At 47.7% G+C, this 10927-nt stretch overlaps 1 long non-coding RNA gene across 1 annotated transcript; it reads left to right on the plus strand.

Annotated features, from left to right (window-relative positions):
* Positions 1–7854: 7854 nt before the first annotated feature.
* LOC145537109 (uncharacterized) lies at positions 7855–10438 on the plus strand. Its single transcript, XR_014076208.1, has 2 exons — positions 7855–8588; positions 8681–10438. It is a non-coding gene; the product is annotated as an uncharacterized LOC145537109 (long non-coding RNA).
* Positions 10439–10927: the final 489 nt, after the last annotated feature.

The raw sequence follows: 10927 nt of genomic DNA on the forward strand, positions 1-10927 counted from the left end.
TGTTCTTGTGGATCTTAGCGTTTCACCCTATTTGGGTTCTGACTCCCCATACTAGGCTACTTTGTCTTCATGGATATCCTCTTCATCCCTACCATCTCATCTGGCCCACTATAGTACCACGTCCCCTATCATGGATGCCTGTCTTGATAGACCTCACCAAATTGCTTTATGAATAGTTGCTTTATACTTTGGGGTATAATCCCAAAGGATGACTTACTTAATTTATTCCGTTGCTCATCCTGTTCTAGTTTTGGCCATTGGAAGCTCATTCCTGTCTACTTTGACATAACCCCATTACTGTGGGGCTTTTTTTTTTTTCACTTCCGTTTTGATACCATAAGATGCCCCAGACTCCTCTTCTATATTTCTTCTCTGAGCCCTATAATCAGCAATTTCTCCTAGAAGCCTGGTTCCTTTCCTTGGGGAAAGTATTGGGAACCAAAATGTGTGCTTATTTCTACATCGTTGTTTCTTTCAGGTATGGGGAGTATCATTCCTCTTAGACTCTTTCAGCTCACAGAACAAAGAAATGTATGTATGTATACTCATGTGCCATCTATTTAACAGTTTAATTCATGTACGCATGTGCAACCATATCAAGATTGTTAACCTGTATCACTACTAGAAAGAACACGATCAACTAGATTACAGTGCTTTTATCTTTTGCTTTCAGTCTTTCAAACTCTGTTCATTTCCAAAGTTACTTAAGTCAGGGAATCTGATTGAGGTTGTTTTAAATATTTGCAATATAATTGGATAGTTTAGACAGATTCTGTATTCCATTCTTGAGGTCAAAATTTGTTTAATATGCATACATTGATTCACTCTATGTGCTGTAAGATTCTGAGGGTTTTGGGAAATATGCAGTGTCATCTATTTACCATAACATCATACAGAATAGTTTCACTGCCCTAAAACATCCTCTCTGCCAGGAGAAGAAAATGGCATCCCACTCCAGTATTCTTGCCTGGGAAATCCCAGGGACAGAGGAGCCCGCTGGGCTACAGTCCATGGGGTCCCAAGGAGTCACTCACGACTTAGAACAGTGAAGGCCACACAAAACACCTCAGCGGCTCCTAGTTTGCGGTCTCTCCTTTACTATCTTTCTTTCCCACTTGGCCCTCTGTTCCACAGGGCCACGTGCCCATGGGTCTGCTCTGCTCACCCAGTGTCTGGATTTAACAAATGGAAAAATAAAAATGAAAGATAGACCCACCCTCCCAGTAGAGCACCAGGTTCAGAAAGAATACACTGGCAAGGAGATGGCATTCTGTCACCCCCCAACCCTTTTGCAACTACCCGCTGGAAATTTCACCATCTTCCTTTAAGCCCTACTACCAGTTGACCTCTGCAAGCCTCCTTATCCTCTGCCCTGAAGTCATCACAATGGCCTCATGGGTTCTGGATGGGGCAGGGCCTCTAAAACGTCACCAAGGGCCCAGCCCTGGCTGGACCTCAGTCTCCAGGTGCCAGGGCAGACCAGCGCACCAGGAGCCATTTCCTCTCGGCTCACCATGTGGTCTCTCAAATCGTTCCTGTGCTTTTCCATGGGTGTTACCTGTGTCTACGCCTTAAAGTTTACTTCTCTGAGAGAGAAAGCTGAAGAACCCCAGGGGAAGCTGCTCTGTGGAGGGCACTTTTTAATTCGGCAGAATCTACAAGAGCATGTCCGAGACTTGCTTGAGATCACGTTGCTTTGGCTTTTCTTCATTGTGCTGATGTACGTGACAGTGAAGTTGGCAGGAGAGAGTGGCGAGAGTAAAGTGCAGCCTCCTCCTGCAGCCCATTAGGACCGTTCATTTGGCTCTCTCAGAAGGAAAAAGGAAAAGTCTTCCTCTGAAGAAGACTACCTTTTCCATACCTTAACCCTGCTCGAGATGGACCTCGTGAAATTTGTGTCCAGTGTGTGGAATCTGAAATTCGCCACGTCAACTGGTGGTAACCACCCCCCCCCCCACAATGTCGAAGTTCCTGCAGACCTATGAGCTCTGGGGCAACGAAGAATCCAACTGACTGGATTTGTGAGTCAAAGTAGGAGAGGCATTGTTAAACGTTGACATACATTATCCAAACTAATAAAACTATTCTGAAGCAAAACAAAAAAGTCTCTGATATTTTTCATTCACTCTTTAGTTTTACCTTTTCCAGAATGTCATATAATAGGCAGCATGCAGTGTGTGATCTTTTCCAGGCTAGCTTATTTTACTTTATAACATTCATTCAGGTTTCATCCATTTCTTTTTGTGATTTGATAGCTCACTTTGTTTTATTCTTCAATAATATTTTCTTATGTTGATGTACTACAGTAGTTTATCAAGTCGTCTATTAAAGCACACTTTGGTTGCTTCCAATTTGTGTTTGTGTGTGTGTGTGTGTGTGAGAGAGAGAGACAGGGAGAGAGATAGCATGAATTAAGCTGTTATAAAATTCATGTGCATGTTTTTGTGTGGGCAGTGGCTATCAAATCGTTTGCTGAACTATCTAGGAGCACAATGGTTAGATCATGCGGTCTGACAATGTTTAGCTCTGTAAGAAATTGCTTCCAAATGGCATTCCCACTAACAACGAATGAGAGTTCCTGTTGTCCCTCATCTTTGCCGGCAAATGGTTTGTCAGATTTTTGTATCTGACCATTCCAATAAGTCTGTCGTTGTATCTCAGTGTTCTAGTTTCACCAGTCTACTCTAAAAAGTTATCTTATTTCCATATTTCCATTGTGTTTTATTACCATAAATTCTTCGGGTGTTTTTTCTTTAACCTGAGGTTTAATCTCACTCCTGACATCGCCTACATTTGGGGCCTCCCTGGTAGCTCAGACGGTAAAGCATCTGCCTGTAATGCGAGAGATCTGGGTTCGATCCCTGGGTTGGGAAGATCCCCTGGAGAAGGGAATGGCAGCCCACTCCAGTAGTCTTGCCTGGAAAATTCCATGGATGGAGGAGCCTGGTAGGTTACAGTCCATGGGATCACAAAGAGTCAGACACGACTGACCAACTTCACTGGTTTTCTGAGGTTTAAATAGATCTTCTGCTCAGCAAAACTTCTGCTTCTGTTTATGCCATCAGTGATTACTTTCCTTCATTAGTCCTCTAATAACTTTTTCATGAAGGACCCGTAAGTTGAAATCATGCATATTAGAAAAAAATATTTTTAATCGAACAACACTGAGCACATTTTCTTTTCCTGAGTATTGCTTTGTCCACTATTCTTCAGCGTTTCCACACAAAACTTGAAGTTCAGGATGAACTTCTCCCCTTTTTCTTTGGTTTGTTTTGATTCTCTTCTATCCTTTCGAGATGTTAACCAAATCGGTATGCGTACCAGTTGCAGTTGCAGTTTTACATTTATCATGAAGTTTCACTACAAGCATATGTGTATTTTATATGAGTCTTCACTGTATTATGTGTGTTCTTCATAGTGTTTGAAAAACTATTGCTCATTATTCCAGTTTTTAACAGTCTGTGCCTCTTCTCCATTGAGATTCAAACGAACCCATTGATATAATCTTTGAAAGAGAGAACAGCCATAAAATATGTTGGTATAGTTATTGAAGAAAATAGACTTCAAAAAGAACAGTAACTAAACTGTTTGCTATTGAATAGCCGAATTAATTTTCTCTCAGTGTATTTTGTATTTATGAAAGTCCAAATGTTCTTGCATGTAGTCTATACAGAGAAGATAAATTAGAAAGCACCTCAATAGAACATAGATTTACAGAAAATCTAATGTTCAGTTTTAACTAGCTCAACTTAGAGCTTTGTTATAGTTCAGTTATCCACAGCCTTGGTTTCGTGTCAGCAAATAGAATGTGCTAGTTCTCTTTGGGGGGAAGATATTTTAATCAACCTTTTCATATGCTTTTGATTTTCAAGAGAAGAGAAATCTAAAGACACATGTTTTCATATGTCTGGTACTGTGCCTGATGAATATTTTTCTATTTAATATGTTATCATGAGTCAAATGTACGTTTTGCTTACTTTCAATACTGATTTAAAGTTGGACTGGCATTACTGACTCAATGGGCATATCTTTCAACAGGCTCCAGGAGATGGAGAAGGACAGGAAAGCCTGGCGTGCATGGGTCGCAAAAAATTAGACACGACTGAGTGACTGAAATGATCCTATTAAAGCACAGTCATTACAAAGGTTACAAAGTAACATGTATTCCTCAAAGAAGACCTGATGACAACATTTGTCACCGTTCTTTTGTCCTAAATTCACCTGGTAATTTGTTGTAGCCATCAGTGTTTGGAAGAATGATCAATTGCACATAATTTAATGACTGAATGTGGTTTGGGAGTGAGGTATTCTCTCAGATAGTTACCCTCTTCAGAAATAGGACTTTAGGTGCTACTGTTAATGAATACCAACGTACCCAGTATAGTTAGGCCAAGCAATATCAGAACATTGGAGCTTAAAGCAGAGAGAGTTTTATTGCAGGGCCATGAAAGGATGGCATATGGCTTTAAAAATCCTGAACTCCCCAAGGGTTTTCAGCCAAATACACTTCTGGGAGAGGTGAGGGAGGGGTGTGATTAACCGTTGCAAACGTATCCCTGTCAGATCCTCTGCTAGTGAAATAAGGTCACGGTGAGGTAACAGTGTTCATGTAAGCCTCTATCGAAACAAATATGATTCCCTATGCTGAAAGAAAAGCTTCCAAGCGTGACTTTCACACTCCAAGGTCCTGTTTAGGAGTGGGGGGGGGGCCCTGGGCATGCTGGTTATCCTGACTGGGAGCATTCATCCAGCACCCAGTCTTGATCCTCCCACAGGAAGCCAGTCCCAGCTGAAGAGGCAGCTCTCAGTTCTCTGTGCCCTCCTCTTACCAAGGTCCCCATACTTTGCCCAGCCATCTTCAATGAGGGAGCCAGGTGTCCAGCATGCAGCTGACCCTCAGTCTCCTCAGCGGGCAGGGGCTGGGTTCGGTAGACTGACTCATGCAGAAGCCACAACCGTTCAGTCATGGAGGTGGGGATGGGAGCGCTTGGCTATTGCTCTGAACCTGGAGCCAGGCCAGTGAGTGGCTCTAGCAAGCGGCTCTGGGCCACTGCAAGACACAGCCTTTAGCCTGTCCCCAGGTGCCCTGGCTTGCTACCCAGCACGAGGCCAGAGGACCTGGAGGGCCCTGGGCAAAGCCTGCAATATATCTTTAACTAAACTCTTCTGAGAGGCTGACTCTGGTGGAGCTGGATTTCGAACTTCACTAATGGACATGAGCTAAGTGTGCAGCTCCATATTCCTCCTGCCCTCTTACAGCATCTTCTTTGGTGAGATTATTCAACGTATGACTAAAGTTGGTATCTTGGGCCATCATGGTCCATTTCCACTAGCCCTTGATAACCACATTCAACTCTCTGTTTCTATAACTCAGGTATTTTAACTAACAATATCATGTGATGATCAAGTTTTTGTCTTCCTCTAACTGAAATATTTTACTTAGCGGAATGCCCCTAAAGACATATACATTGCAAATGGGGGAACCATTTATTTATTCACTGCTGGAGGTCTAGTTGCATTGTAATATTTTTAAATCAATTTTTATTTGAGTATAGTTACTTTACTTTGGTGTATTAGTTTCTCCTGCACATCAGTGTGAATCAATTATATGCTAACATAGATCCCTTCGTGTTGGATTGTCTTCCCATTTGTGTCTCCAGAGCACTGACTAGAGTTCCTTGTGCTTTTCTTTCTGATTTTGTTAGTAAGTTAAGTTGATTTCTTTATTTTAACTGGAGGATGATTACTATACAAACATTGTGACGGTTTTTGCCATACATCAACCTTAGTGAGCCATAGGTACACATGTGTCCAACACATCCTTAAGCCCACCCCACATCCCTCCCCACATTATTCCTCTGGGTTCTTCCAGATCACTGGCTTTGGATGCCCCGCTTCATACATATGTACACCTGAAGGATGATTTTCCTGCATGAAATATGTACTTTTCTATGTTTCACAGATGAAAATATGGGTGCAGAGTTTTCTACATGAAATACGAAATCTGCATTTCCCTTTTGAAAATCTAGTTGTATATTTTTGGTCGTGATACATGGCTTATGGAATGTTACGCATCTGGATGTCTGTGCACACTTTTTCCTACATGAATATGGAATTGTGTATATCTTACATAGGAAAACTTGAGCATACATTTTCCTGCTTGAAATACGGAATTTTATATATTTTCTATATGAAAATCTCTATTAACATCTTCTGACATGAAGTATGTTGTCCATAGCTCAAATATGAAAGCACGATGCAAATTTTCACTCATGAAATAGAAACTTTGTACATTTCAAAAATGAAAATCGAGGTACAGATTATCTTACCTGAAATTTGGTATATTTTATACTTCACGCAAAGACATTTGGATGCAGGTTTCCTTGGTCTACATATGCAATACTCTATTATTTCACATACGAATATACGAGTGCTGTTAGATTTTCAGTTCAGTTCAGTCATTCAGTCGTGTCCCACTCTTTGGACATCAGGGATCAGTGAAAGGCGGCGTCCAGTCCTAGAGAGGAAACACGCTACGGAGCCATAAGAGGCGGCGACCTGGCCTGGAGAGGAAAGACTGGAGTCGTGAGAGGTGCTGTCACATCCTAGATAGGAAAGACGTCTGGGATCAGTGAGAGGTGGCGTCACGTCCTAGAGAGGACGACGTCCAGTCCTAGAGAGGACAGACGTCTGGGATCAGTGAGAGGTGGCGTCCGGTCCTAGAGAGGACGACCTCAGGGATCAGTGAGAGGCGGCATCAGGGCCTAGAAAGGAAAGATATCACGGAGCTGTGAGATGCGGCGTCACGTTTTAGAGAGGAACGACGTCAGGGATCACTGAGAGGCGGCATCACTTCCTAGAGAGGAAAGACGTCAGGAATCAGTGAGAGGCGGCATCCGGTCCTAGGGAGGAAACACGCTACGGAGCCATAAGAGGCGGTGTCCCGTCCTGGAGAGCAAAGACTGGAGCAGTGAGAGGCGGTGTCACATCCTAGAGAGGACGACGTCAGGGATCAGTGAGAGGCGGCGTCCCGTCCTAGAGAGGACGACCTCAGGGATCAGTGAGAGGGGGCGTCATGTCCTAGAGAGGAATACGTCAGGGATCAGTGAGAGGCGGCGTCCCGTCCTAGAGAGGACGACCTCAGGGATCAGTGAGAGGGGGCGTCATGTCCTAGAGAGGAATACGTCAGGGATCAGTGAGATGCGGCGTTCGGTCCTAGAGAGGAAAGACATCTGGGATCAGTGATAGGCGGCGTCCGGTCCTAGAGAGGACGACCTCCTGGATCAGTGAGAGGCGGCGTCATGTCCTAGAGAGGAAAGATAGCACGGAGATGTGAGAGGCGGTGTCACGTTCTAGAGAGGAACGATGTCAGGGATCAGTGAGAGGTGGCCTCAGGTCCTAGAGAGGAATACCTCAGGGATCAGTGAGAGGCGGCGTCAGGTCCTAGAGAGGAAGACGTGAGGGACCACTGAGAGGCGGCATCATGTCCTAGAGAGGAAAGATTTCATGGAGCTCTGAGAGGCGGAGTCCGGTCCTAGAGAGGACGACCTCTGGGATCAGTGAGAGGCGGCGTCAGGTCCTAGAGAGGAAAGATAACACGGAGATGTGAGAGGCGGTGTCACGTTCTAGAAAGGAACGATGTCAGGGATCAGTGAGAGGCGGCCTCAAGTCCTAGAGAGGAAGACCTCAAGGACCAGTGAGAGGCGGCGACAGGTCCTAGACAGGAGAGACGTCACGGAAAGACGTCACAGAGCCGTCAGAGGCGGTGTCCAATACTGGAGAGGAAAGACGTCAGGGATCAGTGAGAAGCGGCACGACTTCCTAGAGAGGAAAGACGTCAGGAATCAGTGAGAGGCGGTGTCCGGTCCTAGGGAGGAAATACGCTACGGAGCCATAAGAGGCGGCGACCCGGCCTGGAGAGGAAAGACTGGAGTCGTGAGAGGTGCTGTCACATCCTAGATAGGAAAGACGTCTGGGATCAATGAGAGGTGGCGTCACGTCCTAGAGAGGACGATGTCAGGGATCAGTGAGAGGCGGCGTCCAGTCCTAGAGAGGAAAGACGTCTGGGATCAGTGAGAGGCAGCGTCCCGTCCTAGAGAGGACGACCTCAGGGATCAGTGAGAAGCGGCGTCATGTCCTAGAGAGGAATACGTCAGGGATGAGTAAGAGGCGGCCTCAGGTCCTAGAGAGCAATACGACAGCGATCAGTGAGAGGCGGCCCCACGTCCTAGAGAGGAAGACGTCAGGGACCAGTGAGAGGTGGCGTCAGGTCCTAGAGACGACGACCTCAGGTATCAGTGAGAGGCGGCGTCAGGTCCTAGAGAGGAAAGATATCACGGAGCTGTGAGAGGCGGCGTCCGGTCCTAGAGAGGAAAGATATCACGGATATGTCAGAGGCGGTGTCACGTTTTAGAGAGGATCGACGTCAGGGATCATTGAAAGGTGGGCACGGGTACTAGAGAGGAAAAGCATCACGGAGCCGTGAGAGCCAGTGTCACATCCTAGAGAGGACGACGTCAGGGATCAGTGAGAGGAGGCGTCCGTTCCTAGAGAGGACGACCTCAGGGATCAGTGAGAGGCGGCGTCCAGTCCTAGAGAGGAAAGACGTCTGTGATCAGTTAGAGGCGGCGTCCTGTCCTAGAGAGGACAACGTCAGGGATCAGTGAGAGGCGGCGTCCAGTCCTAGAGAGGAGAGACGTCTGGGATCAGTGAGAGGCGGCGTCCGGTCCTAGAGAGGATGACGTCACGGATCAGTGAGAGGTGGCGTCCAGTCCTAGAGAGGAAAGACGTCTGGGATAAGTGAGAGGCGGCGTCCAGTCCTAGAGAGGAAAGACGTCTGGGATCAGTGAGAGGGGGCGTCCGCTCCTAGAGAGGAAAGACGTGTGGGATCAGTGAGAGGCGGCGTCCAGTCCTAGAGAGGATGACGTCACGGATCAGTGAGAGGCGGCGTCCAGTCCTAGAGAGGAAAGACGTCTGGGATCAGTGAGAGGCGGCGTCCAGTCCTAGAGAGGAAAGACGTCTGGGATCAGTGAGAGGCGGCGTCCAGTCCTAGAGAGGAAAGACGTCTGGGATCAGTGAGAGGCGGCGTCCAATCCTAGAGAGGACGACGTCAGGGATCAGTGAGAGGCAACGTCACTTCCTAGAGAGGAAGACCGGAGGGATAAGTGAGAGGCTGCGTCACAGCCTAGAGAGGAAGACGTTAGGGATGACTGACAGGCTGCAACAGGTCCTAGAGACAAAAGATATCACGGAAAGTCGTCAAGGAGCCATGAGAGGCAGTGTCCGGTCCTAGAGGGGACGACCTCAGATCAGTAAGAGGCAGCGACAGGTCCTAGAGAGGAAAGACGTCACGGATCAGTGAGAGGCGGCGACAGGTCCTAGAGAGGAAAGACGTCTGGGATCAGTGAGAGGCGGCGTCCGCTCCTAGAGAGGATGACGTCACGGATCAGTGAGAGGCGGCGTCCAGTCCTAGAGAGGAAAGACGTCTGGGATCAGTGAGAGGCGGCGTCTGGTCCTAGAGAGGAAAGACGTCTGGGATCAGTGAGAAGCGGCATCATGTCCTAGAGAGGAATACGTCAGGGATGAGTAAGAGGCGGCGTCAGGTCCTAGAGAGGAAGACGTGAGGGACCAGTGAGAGGCGGCATCATGTCCTAGAGAGGAAAGATATCATGGAGCTCTGAGAGGCGGAGTCCGGTCCTAGAGAGGACGACCTCTGGGATCAGTGAGAGGCGGCGTCAGGTCCTACAGAGGACAACGTCAGGGATCAGTGAGAGGCGGCGTCCAGTCCTAGAGAGGAAAGACGTCTGGGATCAGTGAGAGGCGGCGTCCAGTCCTAGAGAGGAATGAGGTCTCTGATCAGTTAGAGGCGGCGTCCTGTCCTAGAGAGGACAACGTCAGGGATCAGTGAGAGGCGGCGTCCAGTCCTAGAGAGGAAAGACGTCTGGGATCAGTGAGAGGTGGCGTCCGTTCCTAGAGAGGAAAGACGCCACGAAGCCGTCAGAGGTGGTGTCAAGGTCCTAGAAAGGGTTAGGGTTAGGGGTTAGGGGTTGGGTTAGGGTTTGCTGTTAGGGTTAGGGTTCAGTACCCACCTTGAGGCCAGGGTGCAGGCTCACGGCGTCCTCTCCCCTCAGCGGGGCAAGAGGCTAGTGTGCCAGTCTCAGCCACCTGCCCTGAAGACCAAGGAGCAGTCCAAGCACGAGCTGATGGACAAGGACAAGGAGGAGCAGCTGTTTCTCTTCACATAGCTCGCGGGGCTCCTTCTGGCTGAACAGAATCATAGACGGAGGCATGGGGAGCAGAGGCGGAGCCTGCACGCCAGCACTGGACCCCCGCCCTCGCCCCTCGTCCCCCATGCTTTGCCTTCAGACTCACCTTAAATAAAAGCTGTGTTGCTCAGGTACCTCCAGGCCTGTCTCGGGAGGCAGGCACGGTAACAAAATGTCAGTCTCCCCTCATTTGTCACTTAAACCAGCAAATGATAAGGGGTAGAGGAAGAGATGGTTGGATGGCCTCACCGACTGAATGGACGTGAGTTTTTAGCAAACTCCGAGAGATAGTGAAGGGACAGGGAAGGCTGGTGTGCTGCAGTCCATGGGGTCGCAGAGAGTCAGACATGACTCAGTGACTGAACAACAATGATAAGGGATGAGCCCATTTGGATGTCCTGTCAGTCAGCTGCTGAGACAGACGTCCTGCGGTGACTGGGGTGGGATCAATTGCAGTTCTGCACAAGGTGAGGTGGGAGGTCAACTGCATGTTAACCTGAGGTGACAGGTAAAAACTCCAGTGTAAACCGAAGTGATGTGTGTGATCCACCCTGGGATCTTCTTCAGCTCCACCCAACACTGATGCGTTGTAGGATGACTCCTAGCTGCCAAGGAGCTCAAGTGTGGGAACAAGCACTGTTACACTTGAGGTGAGATGTAGG

This window comes from Giraffa tippelskirchi, chromosome X (assembly GCF_054371585.1).
Source record: "Giraffa tippelskirchi isolate mGirTip1 chromosome X, T2T-mGirTip1v1.2.pri, whole genome shotgun sequence".
Lineage (NCBI taxonomy): Eukaryota > Metazoa > Chordata > Mammalia > Artiodactyla > Giraffidae > Giraffa > Giraffa tippelskirchi.